The sequence below is a fragment of the Copadichromis virginalis genome, linkage group LG11 (assembly GCF_057382275.1).
Source record: "Copadichromis virginalis isolate Kocher_CV1m ecotype Utaka linkage group LG11, C_Virginalis_male_GT1.1, whole genome shotgun sequence".
NCBI classification, from domain to species: Eukaryota; Metazoa; Chordata; class Actinopteri; order Cichliformes; family Cichlidae; genus Copadichromis; species Copadichromis virginalis.
Window position 1 is genome coordinate 31,249,223 of NC_140628.1, and position 25,899 is coordinate 31,275,121.

General features: G+C 35.8%; 1 protein-coding gene and 1 long non-coding RNA gene across 2 annotated transcripts in view; both read right to left on the bottom strand.

Moving 5' to 3' along the window:
• The window catches only part of LOC146699064 (sialic acid-binding Ig-like lectin 10), a 170,443-nt gene that overhangs the window by 33,535 nt on the left and 111,009 nt on the right, over positions 1–25,899 (bottom strand). The window lies entirely within an intron of this gene.
• LOC146699067 (uncharacterized) lies at positions 1,605–6,796 on the bottom strand. Its single transcript, XR_014922749.1, has 4 exons — positions 6,714–6,796; positions 4,697–4,728; positions 3,500–3,526; positions 1,605–2,212 (listed from the first exon to the last, which is right to left on the bottom strand). It is a non-coding gene; the product is annotated as an uncharacterized LOC146699067 (long non-coding RNA).

The following is a 25,899-nucleotide window of genomic DNA, read 5'->3' on the forward strand; positions in this document are numbered from 1 at the left end:
GTAGCTGTTTGTCTGTTTTCATCAGCATTTCTTTGGTCAGCAGCGTTTTCACTGTGGAACTCAACAGGCTGTAGCTCATAAGCACAGGTTGGTGCGATGCTACACATTCGGTACAAACGTTTGATCCTGTCAATCATGTCGTTAAGACGTGTGAATTTTAACATAACTGCAGTTCCACCACTTACACTTAGCGACAATGGCATTCCTGTAGACTTACGTGGGTGAGGGTCAAAGTATGCGTATTCACCTGAAGTCAGCCTGGAAACTGCGATGGCTGTTCCTCCCATGACTAGCAAAGCGTAGCGAAACTCTGAAGCCAAACGCTGTAGTCCCTGTTCAAGGCTCGGAAGATGATCTGTACCGTCAAATGTGCCATAATGAGCAAACTGAGACATGTCGACTTGATACTCGTGTCTGCGGCTGATGATCACAGTGGGAAGTTCATCACAGGCTAGAAACACGCTGTTCACAAACCTCTTTCTGGCATCTGAATACACGGCATGGCCTTTGTCCAACACACGGTTGAGATCTGCTCTGGTAATGAATTCATCCTCGTGTAAGAATGACAGGAAAACCAAGCTGTTAGCCATGCATTGCTGATTCCGGTACTTTCCATACTTAGCATTGGCCTGGCTTCGAGACGCACAGATGCTACTCACTCGTGGACGACTTTCACTGTTTGTAACCTGTACATGAGACGGTCCTGGAGCTTCTCCATCATGCTGCGTTTGCACAGTTAGCTGGGGTTCAGTCTGGATTACCTGTTGTTCTTTAGCATTTGGCACAGATGATGAGCAAACACCTCTCTTTACCACATCTGCATAAGACACTGCGGCCGTCTGAACGCTGAGCTGCACTTCTGGACTGGGAATACTTGTAACAGACACCTTTACCTGCTCACCGGTCTGAGAAAGATTTACCTGTTCCTTCTGCTTTTGCCATCTAAGCTTCTGGGACTGTGACCTTTGACCTTTCCTTGGCATTTTGTGCAAGTACAAACTGGACCTTATATGTATTTATACACAAATGTATACAAAACTCAACCTGTAAACACTGAAAAACTCAAGTTTCTATTAAATGGATCAACTATACAAATGGTAAAGTGTTCTTATGACCGTTTAATTGATGTAAAAGGCTGGCTTAAATACAAACTCAATATAAAAGTTATTGAAAGATCCTTAAAAACGTTTTATTGTAGCTTTTTCAACAACTGTATATTATTACTTCTTTTTTTTAACCAGACTGGTTAATGAATAGGTCTATACTTCTGTGAAGTAATATGCAGAATAAATCTCAACAATCAACAGGCTATAATAAAACTCTTAGCTTTGAAGTAGACTTTGTGTAAATCTTTGAGATATCTAAAATCTAAAGCAAATATAAGGAGCTGTGGTGGTGTGGTGATCAGATGACAGGCGATGAGGATTCTTCAGCTGGATGTTCTGCAGCAGTCAGGAAACAGGAAGTCTGGGTCCTCAGGGCAGCTTCTCAATGACAATTGTAACTCAATACTTACACTGAGTAATAGAAATGGGTTTGTCCTTAAATAATATTAGTATAAACTTACTGTAGTCAAATGTTATAGTCAATGAAACAGACTTGAAAAATGTATTTGAATCTAATTTAATATTTATGTAAATAGAGCAGTCTGAATGTATATATTACAAAATAACCAGATTGTCTTATTACAAATAAACCTTTAAGAGGTGTATATTTTATATAATTTATCAAAGCAATTGCACCTGTAAGCCAATCAATGTTTATTCCAAAGTGTAATGCAAAATTAAAATGACAAATGTAGGGCTGTGTAAGTAGTTTCTACAGTGACTTCTACTGTACTGTATATTCAACTTCTTACTTGTAATTTCCAGTAAAATGAGTGGATATGAGAGAGTTTAACGACAGGAAAGAAGGAGCAGTGAGAGCAGAGATCTCTCAGATTTCTGAAAACAGATCGTCGAAGTTGCGGTAACTTCAATTTCCAAAAACTTGGTTTGTTGTCAACCTTGGTTTGTTGTCAAACTTGGTTTCTTGTCAAACTAGGGCTTATGCTTGTCAAAATTAGATAGAGTACATGGCGGAGAAATGATAGAAGATAGAATGGCTTGTCAAAAAAGATGGAGCAGGGAGAGGGAGAGTGATAGGACAGACTGAATTTGCTTGTTAATGGCTTGTTAATGATAGAGGGAGAGGGTTTTCTGCAGCAGGTCACCTGTAAGACAGAAAGAAAGTGGAATTAGACACACTTCCAATAAACCTGGCTTTACCCTATTTTTCAGACTATAAGGCACATTTAAAAGCCTTTAATTTTCTCAAAAATAGACAGTGCACCTTCTGTATGGTTGTGCTTACTGATTTCAAACCAATTCTATGTGGTACACGGCACTCTGTCAAATGTTTTAGTATGACTTTGGTAAGCTACAAAGCAGCACCACTTGATGTATTGTCGGAGCATGGCTTTTCTTTTTTTTTTTTTCTTTTTTTCTAAGGAGCATGGCTAACATAGTCAGCACCCTCAGAGTAATTCGTACTGTGCTTCAACATAATATGGTGTGTGTGTGTGTATAAGGGCCTGGCACCTGTTGAGAGCCATGCTTATGAAGCAGATTTCAAACTGATCAATCCACATTCATCAGTCCATAAATCCTGAAAAGTGAGTGTATTGTTCTGTATTTTATGTCTTACAACTGAACAATTTTGAGAGTTATTGTAAATGAGTTGAATAAAGTTTGACTTATCTGTTTTGTTTGGCTTAATGTGCCTTAGAATTTAGTGCGCCTTACAGTCCGAAAAATACAGAACATATATATCATTACACACTGAAGAGTCGTACAGTACATTATTAGATTCAACTGAATGAAAATGTTTATCATATGGTGGTGGAACATTTCTAAGGACATTTTTGCATTCTATTAACACAATAAAAACAAACACAGTCTGTAAACCAAGATGTGGTGCTACAGTAACTTACTATAAACATTATATGGTCAAGCTAAACCCACACAATGAAGTCAGAGCAGACAGTTTCAGACCACCTGTTTTAAACACTTCACAGCACTCAACTCACATGATCCTAAATGCCCAAAGGTCTCAAATTCCCGTTTCTGTGTGTACTTACCTGGTTCAACAGTATATCATAATGTCTGGGGAGCCGTTAACATAAAAGTAAAAAATAATTTACTCAGTATGACTTTTGGCAAAATGAAAAATTTGGAGACAGATGACTCCTAAACAGCAGTTTCTACATTTTTCAGTCAAATATGGGGCATGTTTAATACACACTCCACTAAATCTACAATAAACTTAGCATGGCCGATATTAGGGCCTAATTAAAAATGTACTATGATGATAAGAGAGATCTGTAAGTCTGGAAATGTTTACACAGACTTTTCTACGATCTGATTATTCCCAAGAGCTGTGCTGACTCACTCCACTAAACTGAATGTCCTATAATGAGAAACATTTCCCAGCACTGTACCTCAGACAAACCTTTACTTACCAGACTGGAGACGATCAGATCAGCAGTCTAGAGAAAGGAAACAATTCATCAGATCACTGTTTGATGATTCAGACTGTTGAGCCTCTTCACACACAATCCAATTTACTGTGACATAAATTAACTAGTAAAATTCTTAATTTATTTAAGGCTTTATGAGCTTACTGTAGTCTAAAGAGGAGATAAATGAACTGCAGTGTCTCACATGGCTGTAGCAAGTGTAATAAAAGCATTCATTACTACAGAAATATAAAGAATAGCCACCAATATTTGTTGGCACAAGTGCAGGATATACCAAATATTTCCTACACAGAAGCTTTGTGGCTCCAACATTTTCTACAACAGGTCAGTACTACTAAAGTGTGAAAGCCAAAACTTTTAAAAATGTTAGATACAAAATAATTATATAAATCAGAAGCAACAGAAAACCTCGTCATGTCTGATATGAATATGTAAATCTTAAAATAGTTTTAAATATTGACATGTTACAATAGCAGAGGTGCACCATGTTTTGTAATTAAAATTAAATGTCTTAAATTTTTACACTAAAAAGTCCTTTCATTATACCTGTTGCTAGGAATATTTATGTATTTTGCAGTGTACCTTTTTGGCAACTTTTCTATTAAATTTTAAAACACATTATATTCACCAAATAAGTGATAAACTAATTAGACACACTGGCTGTAATGTACCTAACAATGTCCACTCACACCTCTGGTTTTCTTAGTTTTTCATTATTGCTTAACTGTACAAAATACTTCTACAGTGTTCTGACTTTAATGTAACACATCAGCAGAATTTGAGAGACAATATGAATCAATACCTGTGCAGCTCTTAAGTGTTTGAGCAACCACTTATACTGACTCCCCTAAAACACTTTCATTGTTTTGTCTGCTACTTAAATCCACAAACATAAGGAGAAAATGAACAACTGACATTTAGCTATGTTTGGATTCAATAAGCCATAAGAAATTTAAATCATACATAAATGGGCTATTAAACTTCAGGGACATTTTCAGGGACAGTCAGAGGTCCTGTGTGAGGGCTTTGCTGCTACAGGTAATAAATCCTGACTTTGTGTTTTTGCCCATCAGTAAATGGAAACATATCACAAAAAGTCAAACTACTGTATGTAAGTTGCCAAATGTGCTACGCAATGCCAGGTTCATACTGCCTCAGTTACAATCACTGTTTACTTACCAGCAAAGGCAAAACCAAAGATCTCTTTCACTCTGTGTAACAAAAGACAAAGCACAAAAATACAGAATGAGACAAATCAGCATCACAGTCAATACTGCATCACTCTGTGTAGTACAAAAGATTCAGTACATTCTTTGTTTACCACAGCAACAAACAACTCACCTTTTTCTACACCTTATTAAAGATTACGTCTTCATTAAGGTAAAATGTGGTTTCATCCATTTGTAATAAGCCACACACGTCTCTTAGTTATGTGATAGCTCTATTAGTTTGGTGCTATTAGATAACACAGTAGATTTAATAAGCAATGATTTGCTACACCTAGCTCTGCACACTTTATCAAATTCTGACATCACAATTTCAAAGCATGAACAATCATAAATGAAAGCTTGGATGATATTTTTGTAGGCTTCAACATTTGAGTTCGTCTGCATTCAAATTCTGCTTCCTAAAAATATTATCACCTGCACACAGTATCATTTAATATGCTGTTGTTTTAAATATCTACATATCATATTTATAATATTAATGGTGCACTGCTGCATTTTATTTATTTGAAGGTGGACTTTTTTATATTTCGTTAGTTTTTCACAAAGTGAGAAGTTAAACAGAGCTGCAGGTGTAGGTTTCATTTAAAAAAAAAAAAAAACAACCTGCACAAACAAGTGTTTGTTAAACAGTTCTTAAAATTTAACTAAAAAACTAAAATTACCTAATTAAAAAAAACTTCTTGTTAAGAGATGTTATTATTCTTATATTATGTGTTTCATCCTCACTCTCTCTCTCCCTTCTGTTAATTAACCCACAGCACAAAAACACACCGGTACAGGCACGTGACTCTTTTTCTCCCGGCTTTCAGTCAGAAGCTGTGTCCCAAAATGTCGGCTGCATCCTCCGGAGGCCGCATTTGAAGGCCGATTATGTCACAGCCAGTCGACGAAGGCTGTCTCAAATGCGGCCGACAAATGAGTCCTTCATTTCCCCGAATAAACTTTTAACATATTTTTAGGCGAGAAAGTAGCGGTGTAAATATCTGCTTGGTTTATCAAGACATGGCATATTTGCAAAAGTGTGCCGACGTTTTCAGAGACGTCTGTCACCCACCGGCTCGATGGCAAGCCGGGAGGGGGGTTCAGACCCCCGCTCTTTCGCTACTCAGGTTAAACATGATATACAAGTCACTCTGATAACTTAAAAATGTAATTGTTTGCCTTTTTCTGTGTTTTATTTGTTCTGGAGTAAATCGGTTTGGCTGAGATCAAAGTTATTAGATTATTAGATTAAATAAAGCTTTATTAATCAATCCGGTGGGTTCCTCCGGGATTTTCACACAGCTCAATAAACGTTAAACGGTCGAGAATTTACGCCAGTGTCCTGTTATATTTTAAATAGCAAGGAGCAGACGGCCGAGTTTATTAAACTCCAGCGAGACAGCGGTGACGCAAATCTGAAGGCTAGACCGTCCAGTTTCACAGCCTTCTCGGTCCACGTAGACCGCGAAAGCTGGGTCCTCCGAAAGATGCAGCCGACGTTTTGGGACACAGCTAATGGCGGTAAAATGGCTCCTTTGAAGTTGCCGACCCTGCTGCTTCAGCAGCTAATCAGTGGTTCTAAAATGACGGCTCATTACCTTACAACCGAAAGAATGAGGCCGTTTTTAACTGACTGATTTGTGAAGAGAATTAACTTCAGCTTCCCTAACAGACTCAGAAACACTAACACACCGAATGAACCAAATACAACACAATAACTGTAATAAACAATCAAATGAACCATATTAATTTCACACTGGGCCTATAGCAGCTAGGCTAGGCGTTAGCACTTAGTGCTAGCATACCAAACACTCCTTTTAAATAGTAAAATTACAACGTTTCACTAAAAAAGCAGCCATTGTGTTACTTTAACATGACTTATACTTCGACTGGCTTCATAAGTCACTAACAACAACTGGGTAAATCCCTCATACAGCTTATAGACATTTCATTTCAGAAAAGAGAGACAGAGAAGCAGCGCTTACCGGTGGGGATCGAGCTGAGAGTGGACGGAGATTCAGGAGTCAGGCAGAGACGTTAAAAAAAGAGGCATTCACGGGTAGTGGGAAACTCCGCAATTACACAAAATTGGCATGGAAAACGTGAAAAATATATGTAAATTTAAATATTATTATACTAGATTTTTTTGCAACAAAAAGCAACTAGCAGAAATTTAATTCTATAAGTTTAATAAATGTTTCAAACAGGATTCTTTGAATTTGAAATAATGGTTAAAAGACATAAATAAACATAAGGTCATTATGTTAAAATGTACTTTATTATGATAGATTTATTTAACTGACTGCAGTAATAAGAACAGTCTTCTGCTGAACACCAACACCAAGGAGCTGGTGTTGGTGATCGCCTAAGCATCCTCACAGTAGGAGCTGCAGAGGTTCATCTCACTCAACTGCAGGACTCAAGAGGTTCAGGAGGTCCCTTAACCCCACTGCTATGAGACTTTTTAACAGCGACTCCTGATATGTTCATTGCACATTTGTTTCTTTTATTCTACTACATATTGGTTGTAATCATGAATTCTGAATTGCTTTAAAGCTGAAGCTGTCTGCTAAAACTAGCTGAAAAAGCTGAAAAGTTGCAGAAATTGTAAAAACTTTGCAGAAGCAAAGGAACTTTGCTAAAATGGAATAACTTAGCAGAACTGCAATATCTTCGAGGAAACATAATACTTGGCAGAAATACAATAGCATAGCAGAACTTAACAGAAATATTGTAACTTACCAGAAACATGATAACTTCTCAAAAATACAAGAATTTAGGAGAAATAGTATAAGATAACAGAAAGAATATATTTAGCCAAAAATACATAAACATTACAGAAACATTATGATTTAGAAAAATAGTACAACATAGCAGGAATACTGTGATTTACCAGAAATACAATTATGGAGGACTAATACTTTAAAATGGGAGACATATTGATACACACACACATACACAGAGCCTAAAGGGAAGAGTATTTGTGCCATGGAGTCTTAACAAGAATGTGAGGTCCATATTAGAAAAGCTGGTAAAATCATAAAAGTTTGCAGAATTGTAATAAATGATGAATATGAATTACTGGTCTGTGACAGTGTATTAATTTGTAGGGAAAAAAACATGTTGACCAAGGTGGAATCGAACCCACGATCTTTGGCTTGCAGACCCATGTCATTACCAACTGCGCCACTGGGAAAGAGAGGAGCCGTTTTGAAAAACAGGGTAATGAGGAGTCAGAATTAGATCGCGGCGAGAGGCGAAAAACGCAGTTTTTTGGAGTTACAAAACGTTGTGTAACTCAAAACCTAGGTGGACTAGAAGCATATTTCTTGTACTGGGTGAATCAGCGGACTTTGGTGTACTTTGACTGCGATTTTCATTGCTCTATGTACATCCGTCGCTGAGATATGACGAGAGAGGAAACGGAAAACCTCAGATATGATTGGCTGGCTGGGAGGCCGTGCAGGCCCTGATATGTGATATGTGTCTGAGTCCTCACAGAGGATTGGCTGCCTGGCAGAAATATATAGAAATAGTATGATTAAGCATAAATACTACATTTAGCAGAAATACTATATTAAGCACAAATCCTATAAAAAGCAGAAATACTATATTAAGCACAAATCCTATTAAAAGCAGAAATAGTATGATTTAGCACAATAGTAATAAGTTAAACAGAAAAATCGGAAAAGCAAAATGGACAGCTGAAAAAATGCTGAACATGCTGAGGGTCCCTCAAATATACTTGTTAAATGAAAAAAATCAGCAAAAAAAATATATAACAGCCACACAATCAGAAATATGTACACATAAGGAAACACACATGCACAGAGAGACACACACACAAGATCCAATTCAGTCAACCAGTCTAAATATGTTGAATTTAAATCTTAGAATGAGATCATCCCATTAAAAGCCTTTCTCTCTCTCTCTCTCTCTCTCTCTGTCACACACACACACACACACACACACACACACACACACACACAGGGAGAGAGAAGTAAGTTTCTAGGTCAGCCTGGGAGCTGGTGAATTTGAATCCACCAATCAGAGAGGCTGTGCACTTTTCCCCACCAAAACAGGTGCATCTGTTTACACACGCAGCAGCACAGAGAGACACAGGATTTTTGCAGTCTATTTCTCATAGTGACGACTCCCCTCAAACAAATGACCGTAATTTCCTAACCGTAGGGGCTAGAACGGTCATTCTTACACCGTTTTGTTCAGAAGAGATGGGGGAATCTTCAAGTGTTGACAATTTAATATTAAAATATGAATTTTTAGAGATATATGACATGGATGACTTGTTGACTTAGAAGCCACGAATTCCCCAATATGCAAATTTGAATGCCTGAGACCACATATGTGATTGGCTGGCTGGGAAGCCGTGCAGGCCCTGATTTGTGGATTTGAATTCCTCAGCCCTCAGATATGATTGGCTGGCTTAGAAGCCACGAAGGCCCCAATATGCAAATTTGAATGCCTCAGGACACTTATTTGATTGGCTGGGAAACTGTGCAGGCCCTGATTTGAAAATTTGAATGTCTCAGTCCTCACAGAGGATTGGCTGCCTGGGGACCTGGCAGAAATATATAGAAATACTATTATTAAGCATAAATACTACATTTAGTAGAAATACTATGTTTTAGCACAAATACTATAAAAAGAAGAAAAACTATAATTTAGCAGAAATACTATATTAAGCACAAATCCTATAAAAAGCAGAAATACTATAATTTAGAACAAATAGTATAAAAAGCAGAAATACTATAATTTAGCAGAAATACTATGTTAGGCACAAATCCTATAAAAAGCAGAAATACTATAATTTAGCAGAAATACTATGTTAGGCACAAATCCTATAAAAAGCAGAAATACTATAATTTAGCAGAAATACTATATTAGGCATAAATCCTATGAAAAGCAGAAATAGTATGATTTAGCAGAAATACTGTATTTAGCACAAGTACCGAAAAGTACCAGAAATACTATGATTTAGCAGAATAGTAATAACTTATTGAAACACAAATGCACAGAGGGACACACAAACACAGGCTCTAATCCAGTCAACCAGTCTAACTATGTTCAATTTAAATCCTACAATGACATGCTGTCAAATAAGGGCAGGGTCCTCTCTCTCCCACTAAACACACACACACACACACACACACACACACACACACACACACACACACACAGGGAGAGAGGACTAAGTTTCTAGGTCAGCCTGGGAGCTGCTGAATTTGAATCCACCAATCAGAGAGGCTGTTTACGTTTTCCCGCCAAAACAGGTGCATCTTTTTACACACGCAGCACAGAGACATAGACCTGCTTCTTTCAGTTTATTTCACATAGTGAGGATTCCCCTCAAACAAATGACCATAATTTCCTAACCATAGGGGCTAGAGCGGTCATTCTTACACCGTTTTGTTCAGAAGAGATGGGGGAATCTTCAAGTGTTGACAATTTATCATTAAAATATGAATTTTTAGAGATATATGACATGGATGACTTGTTGACTTAGAAGCCACGAATTCCCCAATATGCAAATTTGAATACCTGGAGCCCACATACATGATTGGCTGGCTGGGAAGCTGTGCAGGCCCTGATTTGTGGATTTGAATTCCTCAGCCCTCAGATATGATTGGCTGGCTTAGAAGCCATGAAGGCCCCAATATGCAAATTTGAATGCCTCAGGACACATATATGATTGGCTGGGAAACCGTGCAGGCCCTGATTTGAAAATTTGAATGTCTAAGTCCTCACAGAGGATTGGCTGCCTGGGGACCTGGCAGAAATATATAGAAATATATAGAAATACTATGATTAAGCATAAATACTACATTTAGTAGAAATACTATGTTTTAGCACAAATACTATAAAAAGCAGAAATACTATAATTTAGCAGAAATACTATATTAAGCACAAATCCTATAAAAAGCAGAAATAGGATGATTAAGCATAAACACTACATTTAGTAGAAATACTATGTTTTAGCACAAATAGTATAAAAAGCAGAAATATTGTAATTTAGCAGAAATACTATATTAGGCACAAATCTTATAAAATAGCAGAAATAGTATTATTTAGCACAATAGTAATAAGTTAAACAGAAAAATTGGAAAAGCAAAATGGACAGCTGAAAAAATGCTGAACATGCTGAGGGTCCCTCAAATATACTTGTTAAATGAAAAAATCAGCAAAAAAATGCACAGGGAGAGAGAAGTAAGTTTCTAGGTCAGCCTGGGAGCTGCTGAATTTGAATCCACCAATCAGAGAGCCTGTGTACTTTTTCCCGCCAAAACATGTGCCTCTTTTTACACACGCAGCACAGAGAGGCACAGGATTATTGCAGCCTATTTCTCATAGTGAGGACTCCCCTCAAACAAATGACCATAATTTCCAAACCGTAGGGGCTAGAGCGGTCATTCTTACACCGTTTTGTTCAGAAGAGATGGGGGAATCTTCCAGTGTTTACAATTTATCATTAAAATATGAATTATTAAAGATATTTGACTTGTAATGCACCATAACTGAGTAGAGCGAAGCAAAAACTGCCTTGACTTGCCCTCAAACAACGCATTCTAACTCGAAATCTATTTGGAGTATCGATATCATTCTTTCACCGTAAGAGACAGCAGGCTTTGGTGAACAATCATGGAAATTTTCAGGTCTCTGTGGAAATCCAACAAAAAGTTATGACGAGAGAAAAAAGTGGTTCATTTCCACAGTTTGAAATCTGAAGAAATCTGAGCGAAGGACGAATTTCCTACCCTCAAACAAGTCCAACTCATTTCAGAACGGTAATAGGTGAGAAAGAAATTCTTGAATTGTGAGTGTCAGGGGTGTCTGAAGATATTCGGGGACAAGCCTCATGTCTTAACTTTGCTTCGTTAAGGAGATATGACGATTCGAATATGCCTCTCATTACAGAAATCCAGCGGTGATTTTGAACAGGCTCTCCATTCACTTTATATGGAGAGTTTTCTGACATTGTGTTGGTCTGAGGAGATTTGCGAAAATTCTATAAATCCCACAACAATGATAGTGACATTTCCTGAAAGCCAGCAAAAATACCTACGTTTTGATGTATAATTTGTGGAAGTTGAGTGAAAATTGAGCAAGTAGCAAACAGTTGTTCGGACATGAAGAGAAGACTGCAAAAGCTTCAGTGACACACTGGAAGCCAAGAGCATAGCAACCATAACAACGCATGTATTTTGTGAAAAATCACAATTTTGCAACTCAAAACTTTAAGAGGCATAAAAGTAAAACAGTAGAAGATTTGAAAAAGCTGAATCATACCTGAATAGCCCAATAATTTGTGAACATTTTAAAATTTGAATGGTTGTTCTAGGTGAAAATATGAGGAAGTAGTTAAGTTTCAAAAACAAGCAAATTTTAGCAGAATTGCAGAAGTTTCCCATTCATTTCAATGGGACAAATTAAAGGAAAAAAGCTTAATATTTTAAAAAGTATAATAGCAAAAAATACCAAAAGTCATAGCGCACATTAGCAGAAATAGCAGAATAGTTTAAAATTTGAACGGTGAAAATCGGCTGAAAATTGTGGAAGTAGTTAAGTGCCAAAAAGTGTACGGAAGCAACTAGAATAATAACTAGAAAAATTTGCATTTCCTGCGAAAATGCAGTGTGGATGCTTAAAGCTGAAGCTGTATGCAAAAAGTAGCTGAAAAAGCTGAAAAGTTGCAGAAATTGTAAAAACTTTGCAGAAGCAAAAGAAGTTTGCTAAAATGGAATAACTTAGCAGAACTGCAATATCTTAGAGGAAACATAATACTTGGCAGAAATACAATAGCATAGCAGAATTTAGCAGAAATATTGTAACTTACCAGAAACATGGTAACTTCTCAAAAATACAAGAATTTAGGAGAAATAGTATAAGATAACAGAAAGAATATATTTAGCCAAAAATACTTAAACATTACAGAAACACTATGATTTAGAAAAATAGTACAACAGAGCAGAAATATTGTGATTTACCAGAGACACTGTGATGAACTATGAATATTGTAATTTTAAATTGAGACTATGTTTTAGCACAAATATTATAATTTGGCAGAAATACTATAATTTAGCAGAAATACTATATTAAGCACAAATCCTATAAAAAGCAGAAATGGTATGATTTAGCAGAAATACTGTATTTAGCACAAGTACCGAAAAGTACCAGAAATACTATGATTTAGCAGAATAGTAATAACTTATTGAAACACAAATGCACAGAGGGACACACAAACACAGGCTCTAATCCAGTCAACCAGTTTAACTATGTTCAATTTAAATCCTATAATGATATGCTGTCAAATAAGGGCAGGGTCCTCTCTCTCCCACTAAACACACACACACACACACACACACACACACACACACACACACACACACACACACAGGGAGAGAGGACTAAGTTTCTAGGTCAGCCTGGGAGCTGCTGAATTTGAATCCACCAATCAGAGAGGCTGTTTACGTTTTCCCGCCAAAACAGGTGCATCTTTTTACACACGCAGCACAGAGACATAGACCTGCTTCTTTCAGTTTATTTCACATAGTGAGGATTCCCCTCAAACAAATGACCATAATTTCCTAACTATAGGGGCTAGAGCGGTCATTCTTACACCGTTTTGTTCAGAAGAGATGGGGGAATCTTCAAGTGTTGACAATTTATCATTAAAATATGAATTTTTAGAGATATATGACATGGATGACTTGTTGACTTAGAAGCCACGAATTCCCCAATATGCAAATTTGAATGTCTGAGACCACATATGTGATTGGCTGGCTGGGAAGCCGTGCAGGCCCTGATTTGTGGATTTGAATTCCTCAGCCCTCAGATATGATTGGCTGGCTTAGAAGCCACGAAGGCCCCAATATGCAAATTTGAATGCCTCAGGACACTTATTTGATTGGCTGGGAAACTGTGCAGGCCCTGATTTGAAAATTTGAATGTCTCAGTCCTCACAGAGGATTGGCTGCCTGGGGACCTGGCAGAAATATATAGAAATACTATTATTAAGCATAAATACTACATTTAGTAGAAATACTATGTTTTAGCACAAATACTATAAAAAGAAGAAAAACTATAATTTAGCAGAAATACTATATTAAGCACAAATCCTATAAAAAGCAGAAATACTATAATTTAGAACAAATAGTATAAAAAGCAGAAATACTATAATTTAGCAGAAATACTATGTTAGGCACAAATCCTATAAAAAGCAGAAATACTATAATTTAGCAGAAATACTATGTTAGGCACAAATCCTATAAAATAGCAGAAATACTATAATTTAGCAGAAATACTATATTAGGCATAAATCCTATGAAAAGCAGAAATAGTATGATTTAGCAGAAATACTGTATTTAGCACAAGTACCGAAAAGTACCAGAAATACTATGATTTAGCAGAATAGTAATAACTTATTGAAACACAAATGCACAGAGGGACACACAAACACAGGCTCTAATCCAGTCAACCAGTCTAACTATGTTCAATTTAAATCCTACAATGACATGCTGTCAAATAAGGGCAGGGTCCTGTCTCTCCCACTAAACACACACACACACACACACACACACACACACACACACAGAGGGAGAGAGCTGCCGAATTTAAATCCACCAATCAGAGTGGCTGTTTACGTTTTCCCGCCAAAACAGGTGCATCTTTTTACACACGCAGGACAGAGAGGCACAGGATTATTGCAGCCTATTTCTCATAGTGAGGACTCCCCTCAAACAAATGACCATAATTTCCTAACCGTAGGGGCTAGAACGGTCATTCTTACACCGTTTTGTTCAGAAGAGATGGGGGAATCTTCCAGTGTTAACAATTTATCATTAAAATATGAATTATTAAAGATATTAGACTTCTAATGCACCATAACTGAGCAGAGCGAAGCAAAAACTGCCTTGACTTGCCCTCAAACAACGCTTTCTAACTCTAAATCTATTTGGAGTATCGATATCATTCTTTCACCGTAAGAGACAGCAGGCTTTGGTGAACAGTCATAGAAATTTTCAGGTCTCTGTGGAAATCCAACAAAAAGTTATGACGAGAGAAAAAAGTGGTTCATTTCCACAGTTTGAAATCTGAAGAAATCTGAGCGAAGGACAAATTTCCTACCCTCAAACAAGTCCAACTCATTTCAGAACGGTAATAGGTGAGAAAGAAATTCTTGAATTGTGAGCGTCAGGGGTGTCTGAAGATATTCGGGGACAAGCCTCATGTCTTAACTTTGCTTCGTTAAGGAGATATGACGATTCGAATATGCCTCTCATTACAGAAATCCAGCGGTGATTTTGAACAAGCTCTCCATTGACTTTATATGGAGAGTTTTCTGACATTGTGTTGGTCTGAGGAGATTTGCGAAAATTCTATAAATCCCACAACAATGATAGTGACATTTCCTGAAAGCCAGCAAAAATACCTACGTTTTGATGTATAATTTGTGGAAGTTGAGTGAAAATTGAGCAAGTAGCAAACAGTTGTTCGGACATGAAGAGAAGACTGCAAAACCTTCAGTGACACACTGGAAGCCAAGAGCATAGCAACCATAACAACGCATGTATTTTGTGAAAAATCACAATTTTGCAACTCAAAACTTTAAGAGGCATAAAAGTAAAACAGTAAAAGATTTAAAAAAGCTGAATCATACCTGAATAGCCCAATAATTTATGAACATTTTAAAGTTTGAATGGTTGTTCTAGGTGAAAATATGAGGAAGTAGTTAAGTTTCAAAAACAAGCAAATTTTAGCAGAATTGCAGAAGTTTCCCATTCATTTCAATGGGACAAATTAAAGGAAAAAAGTGGAATATTTTAAAAAGTATAATAGTTAAAAATAGCAAAAATCATAGCAAGAAAGAGCAAAAATAGCAGAATAGTTTAAAATTTGAACGGTGAAAATCGGCTGAAAATTGTGGAAGTAGTTAAGTGCCAAAAAGTGTACGGAAGCAACTGGAATAATAATAAAGTATAAAGAATAAAGAGAAACAGGAACTCAATAGTGTGGATGCTTAAAGCATCCACACAACTAGAAAAATTTGCATTTCCTGCGAAAATGCAGTGTGGATGCTTTAAAGCTGAAGCTGTATGCAAAAAGTAGCTGAAAAAGCTGAAAAGTTGCAGAAATTGTAAAAACTTTGCAGAAGCAAAAGAAGTTTGCTAAAATGGAATAACTTAGCAGAACTGCAATATCTTAGAGGAAACATAATACTTGGCAGAGATACAATAGCATAGCAGAATTTAGCAGAAATATTGTAACTTACCAGAAACATGATAACTTCTCAAAAATACAAGAATTTAGGAGAAATAGTATAAGATAACAGAAAGAATATATTTAGCCAAAAATACTTAAACATTACAGAAACACTATGATTTAGAAAAATAGTACAACAGAGCAGAAATATTGTGATTTACCAGAGACACTGTGATGAACTATGAATATTGTAATTTTAAATTAAGACTATGTTTTAGCACAAATATTATAATTTGGCAGAAATACTATAATTTAGCAGAAATACTATATTAAGCACAAATCCTATAAAAAGCAGAAATGGTATGATTAAGCATAAATACTACATTTAGTAGAAATACTTTGTTTTAGCACAAATCCCATAAAAAGCAGAAATACTGTACTATGATTTAGTAGAAAAACTATAATTAATCAGAAATACTAAATTTAGCAGAAATACTATATTAAGCACAAATCCAATGAAAAGCAGAAATAATATGATTAAGCATAAATACTACATTTAGCAGAAATACTATATTAAGCACAAATCTTATAAAAAGCAGAAATACTATATTAAGCACAAATCCTATAAAAGCAGAAATAGTATATTAAGCACAAATAGTATAAAAAGCAGAAATACTATAATTTAGCAGAAATACTATGTTAGGCACAAATCCTATAAAAAGAACAAATACTATAATTTAGCAGAAATACTATATTGGGCACAAATCTTATGAAAAGCAGAAATACTATGATTTAGCCGAATAGTAATAACTTACAAAATTACAAATATGGAGGCATATTGAAACACAAATGCACAGAAGGACACACAAACACAGGCTCTAATCCAGTCAACCAGTCTAACTATATTCAATTTAAATCCTACAATGACATGCTGCCAAATAAGGGCAGGGTCCTCTCTCTCCCACTAAACACACACACACACACACACACACAGAGGGAGAGAGCTGCCGAATTTAAATCCACCAATCAGAGTGGCTGTTTACGTTTTCCCGCCAAAACAGGTGCATCTTTTTACACACGCAGGACAGAGAGGCACAGGATTATTGCAGCCTATTTCTCATAGTGAGGACTCCCCTCAAACAAATGACCATAATTTCCTAACCGTAGGGGCTAGAGCGGTCATTCTTACACCGTTTTGTTCAGAAGAGATGGGGGAATATTCCAGTGTTTACAATTTATCATTAAAATATGAATTATTAAAGATATTTGACTTCTAATGCACCATAACTGAGCAGAGCGAAGCAAAAACTGCCTTGACTTGCCCTCAAACAACGCTTTCTAACTCTAAATCTATTTGGAGTATCGATATCATTCTTTCACCGTAAGAGACAGCAGGCTTTGGTGAACAGTCATAGAAATTTTCAGGTCTCTGTGGAAATCCAACAAAAAGTTATGACGAGAGAAAAAAGTGGTTCATTTCCACAGTTTGAAATCTGAAGAAATCTGAGCGACGGACGAATTTCCTACCCTCAAACAAGTCCAACTCATTTCAGAACGGTAATAGGTGAGAAAGAAATTCTTGAATTGTGAGCGTCAGGAGTGTCTGAAGATATTCGGGGACAAGCCTCATGTCTTAAAGTCGCTTCGTTAAGGAGATATGACGATTCGAATATGCCTCTCATTACAGAAATGCAGTGATGATTTTGAACAAGCTCTCCATTGACTTTATATGGAGAGTTTTGAGACCTTGTGTTGGTCTGAGGAGATTTGCCAAAATTCTATAAATCCCACAACAATGATAGTGACATTTTCTGAAAGCCAGCAAAAATACCTACGTTTTGATGTATAATTTGTGGAAGTTGAGTGAAAATTGAGCAAGTAGCAAGAAGTTGTTCGGACATGAAGTGAAAATTGCAAAACCTTCAGTGACACACTGGAAGCCAAGAGCATAGCAACCATAACAACGCATGTATTTTGTGAAAAATCACAATTGTGCAACTGAAAACTTTAAGAGGCATAAAAGTAAAATGGTAAAAGATTTGAAAAAGCTGAATCATACATGAATAGCCCAATAATTTGTGAACATTTTAAAGTTTGAATGGTTTTTCTAGGCGAAAGTATGAGGAAGTAGTTAAGTTTCAAAAACAAGCAAAATTTAGCAGAATTTTGGAAGTTTTCCATTCATTTCAATGGGACAAATTAAAGGAAAAAAGCTTAATATTTTAAAAAGTATAATAGCAAAAAATAGCAAGAATCATAGCGCAAATTAGCAGAAATAGCAGAATAGTTTAAAATTTGAACGGTGAAAATAGCACAAAAATTGTGGAAGTAGTTAAAGGACAAAAAATGAGCAACTTGAAGAATAATAATAATAATAATAATAAAGAATAAAGAGAAACAGGAACTCAATAGTGTGGATGCTTAAAGCATCCACACAACTAGAAAAATTTGCATTTCCTGCGAAAATGCAGTGTGGATGCTTAAAGCTGAAGCTGTATGCAAAAACTAGCTGAAAAAGCTGAAAAGTTGCAGAAATTGTAAAAACTTTGCAGAAGCAAAAGAAGTTTGCTAAAATGGAATAACTTAGCAGAACTGCAATATCTTAGAGGAAACATAATACTTGGCAGAAATACAATAGCATAGCAGAATTTAGCAGAAATATTGTAACTTACCAGAAACATGATAACTTCTCAAAAATACAAGAATTTAGGAGAAATAGTATAAGATAACAGAAAGAATATATTTAGCCAAAAATACTTAAACATTACAGAAACACTATGATTTAGAAAAATAGTACAACAGAGCAGAAATATTGTGATTTACCAGAGACACTGTGATGAACTATGAATATTGTAATTTTAAATTAAGACTATGTTTTAGCACAAATATTATAATTTGGCAGAAATACTATAATTTAGCAGAAATACTATATTAAGCACAAATCCTATAAAAAGCAGAAATGGTATGATTAAGCATAAATACTACATTTAGTAGAAATACTTTGTTTTAGCACAAATCCCATAAAAAGCAGAAATACTGTACTATGATTTAGTAGAAAGACTATAATTAATCAGAAATACTAAATTTAGCAGAAATACTATATTAAGCACAAATCCTATGAAAAGCAGAAATAGTATGATTAAGCATAAATACTACATTTAGCAGAAATACTATATTAAGCACAAATCTTATAAAAAGCAGAAATACTATATTAAGCACAAATCCTATAAAAGCAGAAATAGTATATTAAGCACAAATCTTATAAAATAGCAGAAACAGTATGATTTAGCACAATAGTAATAAGTTAAACAGAAAAATTGGAAAAGCAAAATGGACAGCTGAAAAAATGCTGAACATGCTGAGGGTCCCTCAAATATACTTGTTAAATGACAAAAATCAGCAAAAAAATTTATGACTGCCACACAATTACAAATATGTACACATGAGGAAACACACATGCACAGAGAGACACACACACACAAGATCCAATTCAGTCAACCAGTCTAACTATGTTCAATTTAAATCCTACAATGACATGCTGCCAAATAAGGGCAGGGTCCTCTCTCTCCCACTAAACACACACACACACACACACACACACACACACACACACACACACACACAGGGAGAGAGGACTAAGTTTCTAGGTCAGCCTGGGAGCTGCTGAATTTGAATCCACCAATCAGAGAGGCTGTTTACATTTTCCCGCCAAAACAGGTGCATCTTTTTACACACGCAGCACAGAGACATAGACCTGCTTCTTTCAGTTTATTTCACATAGTGAGGATTCCCCTCAAACAAATGACCATAATTTCCTAACCATAGGGGCTAGAGCGGTCATTCTTACACCGTTTTGTTCAGAAGAGATGGGGGAATCTTCAAGTGTTGACAATTTATCATTAAAATATGAATTTTTAGAGATATATGACATGGATGACTTGTTGACTTAGAAGCCACGAATTCCCCAATATGCAAATTTGAATACCTGGAGCCCACATACATGATTGGCTGGCTGGGAAGCTGTGCAGGCCCTGATTTGTGGATTTGAATTCCTCAGCCCTCAGATATGATTGGCTGGCTTAGAAGCCATGAAGGCCCCAATATGCAAATTTGAATGCCTCAGGACACATATATGATTGGCTGGGAAACCGTGCAGGCCCTGATTTGAAAATTTGAATGTCTAAGTCCTCACAGAGGATTGGCTGCCTGGGGACCTGGCAGAAATATATAGAAATATATAGAAATACTATGATTAAGCATAAATACTACATTTAGTAGAAATACTATGTTTTAGCACAAATACTATAAAAAGCAGAAATAGGATGATTAAGCATAAACACTACATTTAGTAGAAATATTATGTTTGAGCAAAAATCCTATAAAAAGCAGAAATAATATATTAGGCACAAATCCCATAAAAAGCAGAAATAGTATGATTAAGCATAAATACTACATTTAGTAGAAATACTATGTTTTAGCACAAATAGTATAAAAAGCAGAAATACTGTAATTTAGCAGAAATACTATATTAGGCACAAATCTTATAAAATAGCAGAAATAGTATGATTTAGCACAATAGTAATCAGTTAAACAGAAAAATTGGAAAAGCAAAATGGACAGCTGAAAAAATGCTGAACATGCTGAGGGTCCCTCAAATATACTTGTTAAATGAAAAAATCAGCAAAAAAAATGCACAGGGAGAGAGAAGTAAGTTTCTAGGTCAGCCTGGGAGCTGCTGAATTTGAATCCACCAATCAGAGAGCCTGTGTACTTTTTCCCGCCAAAACATGTGCCTCTTTTTACACACGCAGCACAGAGAGGCACAGGATTATTGCAGCCTATTTCTCATAGTGAGGACTCCCCTCAAACAAATGACCATAATTCCCAAACCGTAGGGGCTAGAGCGGTCATTCTTACACCGTTTTGTTCAGAAGAGATGGGGGAATCTTCCAGTGTTTACAATTTATCATTAAAATATGAATTATTAAAGATATTTGACTTCTAATGCACCATAACTGAGTAGAGCGAAGCAAAAACTGCCTTGACTTGCCCTCAAACAACGCTTTGTAACTCGAAATCTATTTGGAGTATCGATATCATTCTTTCACCGTAAGAGACAGCAGGCTTTGGTGAACAGTCATGGAAATTTTCAGGTCTCTGTGGAAATCCAAAAAAAAATTATGACGAGAGAAAAAAGTGGTTCATTTCCAGAGTTTTAAATCTGAAGAAATCTGAGCGAAGGACGAATTTCCTACCCTCAAACAAGTCCAACTCATTTCAGAACGGTAATAGGTGAGAAAGAAATTCTTGAATTGTGAGCGTCAGGGGTGTCTGAAGATATTCGGGGACAAGCCTCATGTCTTAAAGTCGCTTCGTTAAGGAGATATGACGATTCGAATATGCCTCTCATTACAGAAATCCAGCGATGATTTTGAACAAGCTCTCCATTGACTTTATATGGAGAGTTTTGAGACCTTGTGTTGGTCTGAGGAGATTTGCAAAAATTCTATAAATCCCACAACAATGATAGTGACATTTTCTGAAAGCCAGCAAAAATACCTACGTTTTGATGTATAATTTGTGGAAGTTGAGTGAAAATTGAGCAAGTAGCAAGAAGTTGTTCGGACATGAAGTGAAAATTGCAAAACCTTCAGTGGCACACTGGAAGCCAAGAGCATAGCAACCATAACAACGCATGTATTTTGTGAAAAATCACAATTGTGCAACTGAAAACTTTAAGAGGCATAAAAGTAAAATGGTAAAAGATTTGAAAAAGCTGAATCATAGCTGAATAGCCCAATAATTTGTGAACATTTTAAAGTTTGAATGGTTGTTCTAGGTGAAAATATGAGGAAGTAGTTAAGTTTCAAAAACAAGCAAATTTTAGCAGAATTGCAGAAGTTTCCCATTCATTTCAATGGGACAAATTAAAGGAAAAAAGCTTAATATTTTAAAAAGTATAATAGCAAAAAATACCAAAAGTCATAGCGCACATTAGCAGAAATAGCAGAATAGTTTAAAATTTGAACGGTGAAAATCGGCTGAAAATTGTGGAAGTAGTTAAGTGCCAAAAAGTGTACGGAAGCAACTAGAATAATAAAGAATAAAGAGAAACAGGAACTCAATAGTGTGGATGCTTAAAGCATCCACACAATAATAAAGAATAAAGAGAAACAGGAACTCAATAGTGTGGATGCTTAAAGCATCCACACAACTAGAAAAATTTGCATTTCCTGCGAAAATGCAGTGTGGATGCCTTAACGCTGAAGATGTCTGCTGAAAATGTCTGCTGAAAAAGTTGAAAAAAAAACAAAAAAAAAAAACATTGCCCTTAGCAGGGTTCGAACCTGGCCCTCCTGGTCAAAGGGCAGCTATTTAGCTCACTGAGCCAAACACTTTCTCACAAAGAAAAGGTGGAGAGATTGACAATTGTGCTGAAATGAGCAGAAGCTACTGAGAATTGTGCTGATAACAGGTGGAAAGGCTGAAAATGTTTCAGAAGAGGTGAATAAGCAGAATTTGGGCAAAAAAAAGGGGTGAAAATTCTGCTGAAAAGAGTTTTTTTCTGAAAACAGCAGAAAAAACTGAAAATTTTGCTGAAAAGAGTTGAATGAGCAGAATTCTGCTGAAAAGAGGTTTTTGCTGAAAAAGAGCTGAAAAGGTTTGGATTTGTGCTGAAAAGGGGTTAAAAAAACTGAAAATTTTGCTGAAAAGGGGTGAAAAAGATGAAATTTGTGTTGAAAAGAGTTAAAAAAAAGTTTAACTGTTAAGTGAAAGAAATGTTGCCATAAGCTGGATTTGAACCCAGGCCTCCCAGTCTGAGAACGGATGCTTATCTCACTGAGCTAAAACACAGCTCAGCCCATCATGCAAAATCAGTGACCACATTGATAACGTGTTCCATTCATTTCAATGGTCAAAAGTCATAACACACATCATCAGAAATAGCAGAATTTTTTAAAGTTTAAACATAGTATTTCTGCTAAAACTTAGTATTTATACTAAATAATATTTTTTTCCTGCCAAATCATAGCATTTGTGCTGGAACACAGAAAGTTCTGCCAAATCATACAATTTGTACTAAAACATTATTTATGATTTAGCAGAAACACTGGGACTTGGTAGAAATACTATGATTTACATGAAATACTTTGACTTAGCAGAAGTACTACAATCTAGGAAAAAAGTACTACAGCATAGCAGAAATTCTATCATTGAGCAGAATTACTAGGATTTAGAAGAAATACTAAGATTTGGCACAAACACTGATGTGGCTCAAGAACCTTTATTGTGCAGTTATACTATGATTTGGAAGAAATAGTATACTTTGGCACAAATACTATGATTTGAAAGAAATACTATGTTTTAGCACAAATACTATAATTTGGCTCAAATACTATAACTATCCTCGGTCAGAAGGAGAGGCTGACATCCAGGGATTAGATTACCACAGGTGGAGTTTATTGCGGTCAGATGGATGGTACAGGGAGGTATGGCATACAGTAGGAGGATGTGGAGAGGTGATATGGTGTGGTTTCTATGATTAAGAACAGGGTATGCATTACAACATGCATACAGATTAAAGATTAAGAAAACTGGCAACAAATTCCTCCACTACAAATCAGTCTGATGCCACTTTTTACAGGGTTCCCGTTTACTAAGGCACTACCCAAAAGGCGCCACAAGAGGGCACTCCAACACAAGAGATGACCTATTTACACTGATGCACTTAGTAAACAGCCCCTACTTAGCCACTACATAATACAGTGATATTACAGTATACAAATTCACACGAATACTATGTTTTGGTTCCAATACTATGATGTGCAACAAATACTATGATTTGGCAGAAATACTATGACTTAGTAGTAATACTATAACATAACAGATTTCCTAAAAAAAACTATGAAATTGCATTAATTCTATGACTTGGCAGAGATACTACGTTTTAGCACAAATACTATAACAACGCAGAAATACTATGACTTAGTAGTAATACTATAACATAACAGTTCAATGTTCTTGCACAAATACCACAATATGGCAGAAATACTATGTTTTAGCAAAAATACTGTGATTTGGTGTAAATACTACGATTTGGCACACATACTATATTCCGCAGATACACTATAACATAACAGATATTCTACGACTTAGTAGTAATACTATAACATAACAGAATTATTAATTGGGCACAAATACCACGATTTGGCAAAAATACTATGATTGGGTACAAATACTATGATTTGGCAATAATACTGCATTTTAACACAACTACTGAGATTTGATTGAAATACTATGATTTAGAAGAAATACTATTACTCAATACAAATACGATGCTTTGGGACAAATACTATGTTTTGGTTCCAATACTATGATGTTCAACAAATACTATGATTTGGCACAAGTACTATGATTTAGTACAAATACTATGATTTGGCAGAAATACTATGCCTTAGTAGTAATACTATAACATAAGAGATATACTATGGTTTTGCAGACATACTATGTTTTTGCACAAATACCATGATTTGGCACAAATGCTATGATTTAGCAGAAATACTATGATTGGGTACAAATACTATGATTTGGCAATAATACTGCGTTTTAACAACAACTACTGAGATTTGATTGAAATACTATGATTTAGAAGAAATACTATGACTCCATACAAATACGATGCTTTGGCACAAATACTATGATTTGGCAGAAATACTATGACTTAGTAGTAATACTATAACATAACAGATTTCCTAAAAAAAAACTATGAAATTGCAGTAATTCTATGACTTGGCAGAGATACTACGTTTTAGTACAAATACTATAACAATGCAGAAATACTATGACTTAGTAGTAATACTATAACATAACAGTTCAATGTTCTTGCACAAATATCACAATATGGCAGAAATACTATGTTTTACCACAAATACTGTGATTTGGTATAAATACTGCGATTTGGCACACACACTATGATTTGGCAGAAATACTATGCCTTAGTAGTAATACTATAACATAACAGATATACTATGGTTTTGCAGACATACTATGTTTTTGCACAAATACCATGATTTGGCACAAATGCTATGATTTAGCAGAAATACTATGATTGGGTATAAATACTATGATTTGGCACAAGTACTATGATTTAGTACAAATACTATGATTGGGCAGAAGTACCATGTTTCAGTACAAATACTATCATTTGGCAGGAATACTCTGGTTTAGCAGAAATACTGTAATTTGGCATAAATACTATAATTTGGGATAAATACTATGATTTGGCACATATAATATATTCAGCACATATATTATAAAATAACAGAAATGTTTGGCCCCAAAACCATGATTTTGCACAAATACCATGATTTTGCAAAAATACTATGAATTGGCAGAAATACTATGATTTAGCAGAAGTACTAAGATGTAGTAGAAGTACTTTGCTTTAGCAGAAATACTATGATTGAGGAGTAATACCTAAACATAGGAGAAATATTGATACACAGACACACATACACAGACAGTAAAGGGAACAGGAGCTGTGGAGAGTCTGGGCTTGGTATATGTAGGTCAGTTAAATTAGCTGCACCTGCTGTAGTCAGCCCTTACACACACAGACACAGAGAGAGGTGTGAGTTTTCTTCAGTGTATTTCTGACATTCAGGATTCCCCTCGAACAAATGGCCATAATTTCCTAACCGTAGAGGCTAGAATGGTCATTCAGGCATCGTTTTATTCAGAAGAGATGGGGGAATCTTCAGGTCTTCATAATTCAGAGATAAAACATACATTATTAAAGATATATGACTTGTAATACACTGTAACTGAGTAGAGGCGAAGCAAAAACTGCCTTGACTTGCGCTCAAACAACCTTTGGTAACTCTAAATCTATATGGAGCATCAAAATCATTCTTTCACCGTAAGAAACAGCAGGCTTTGGTGAACAGTCATGGA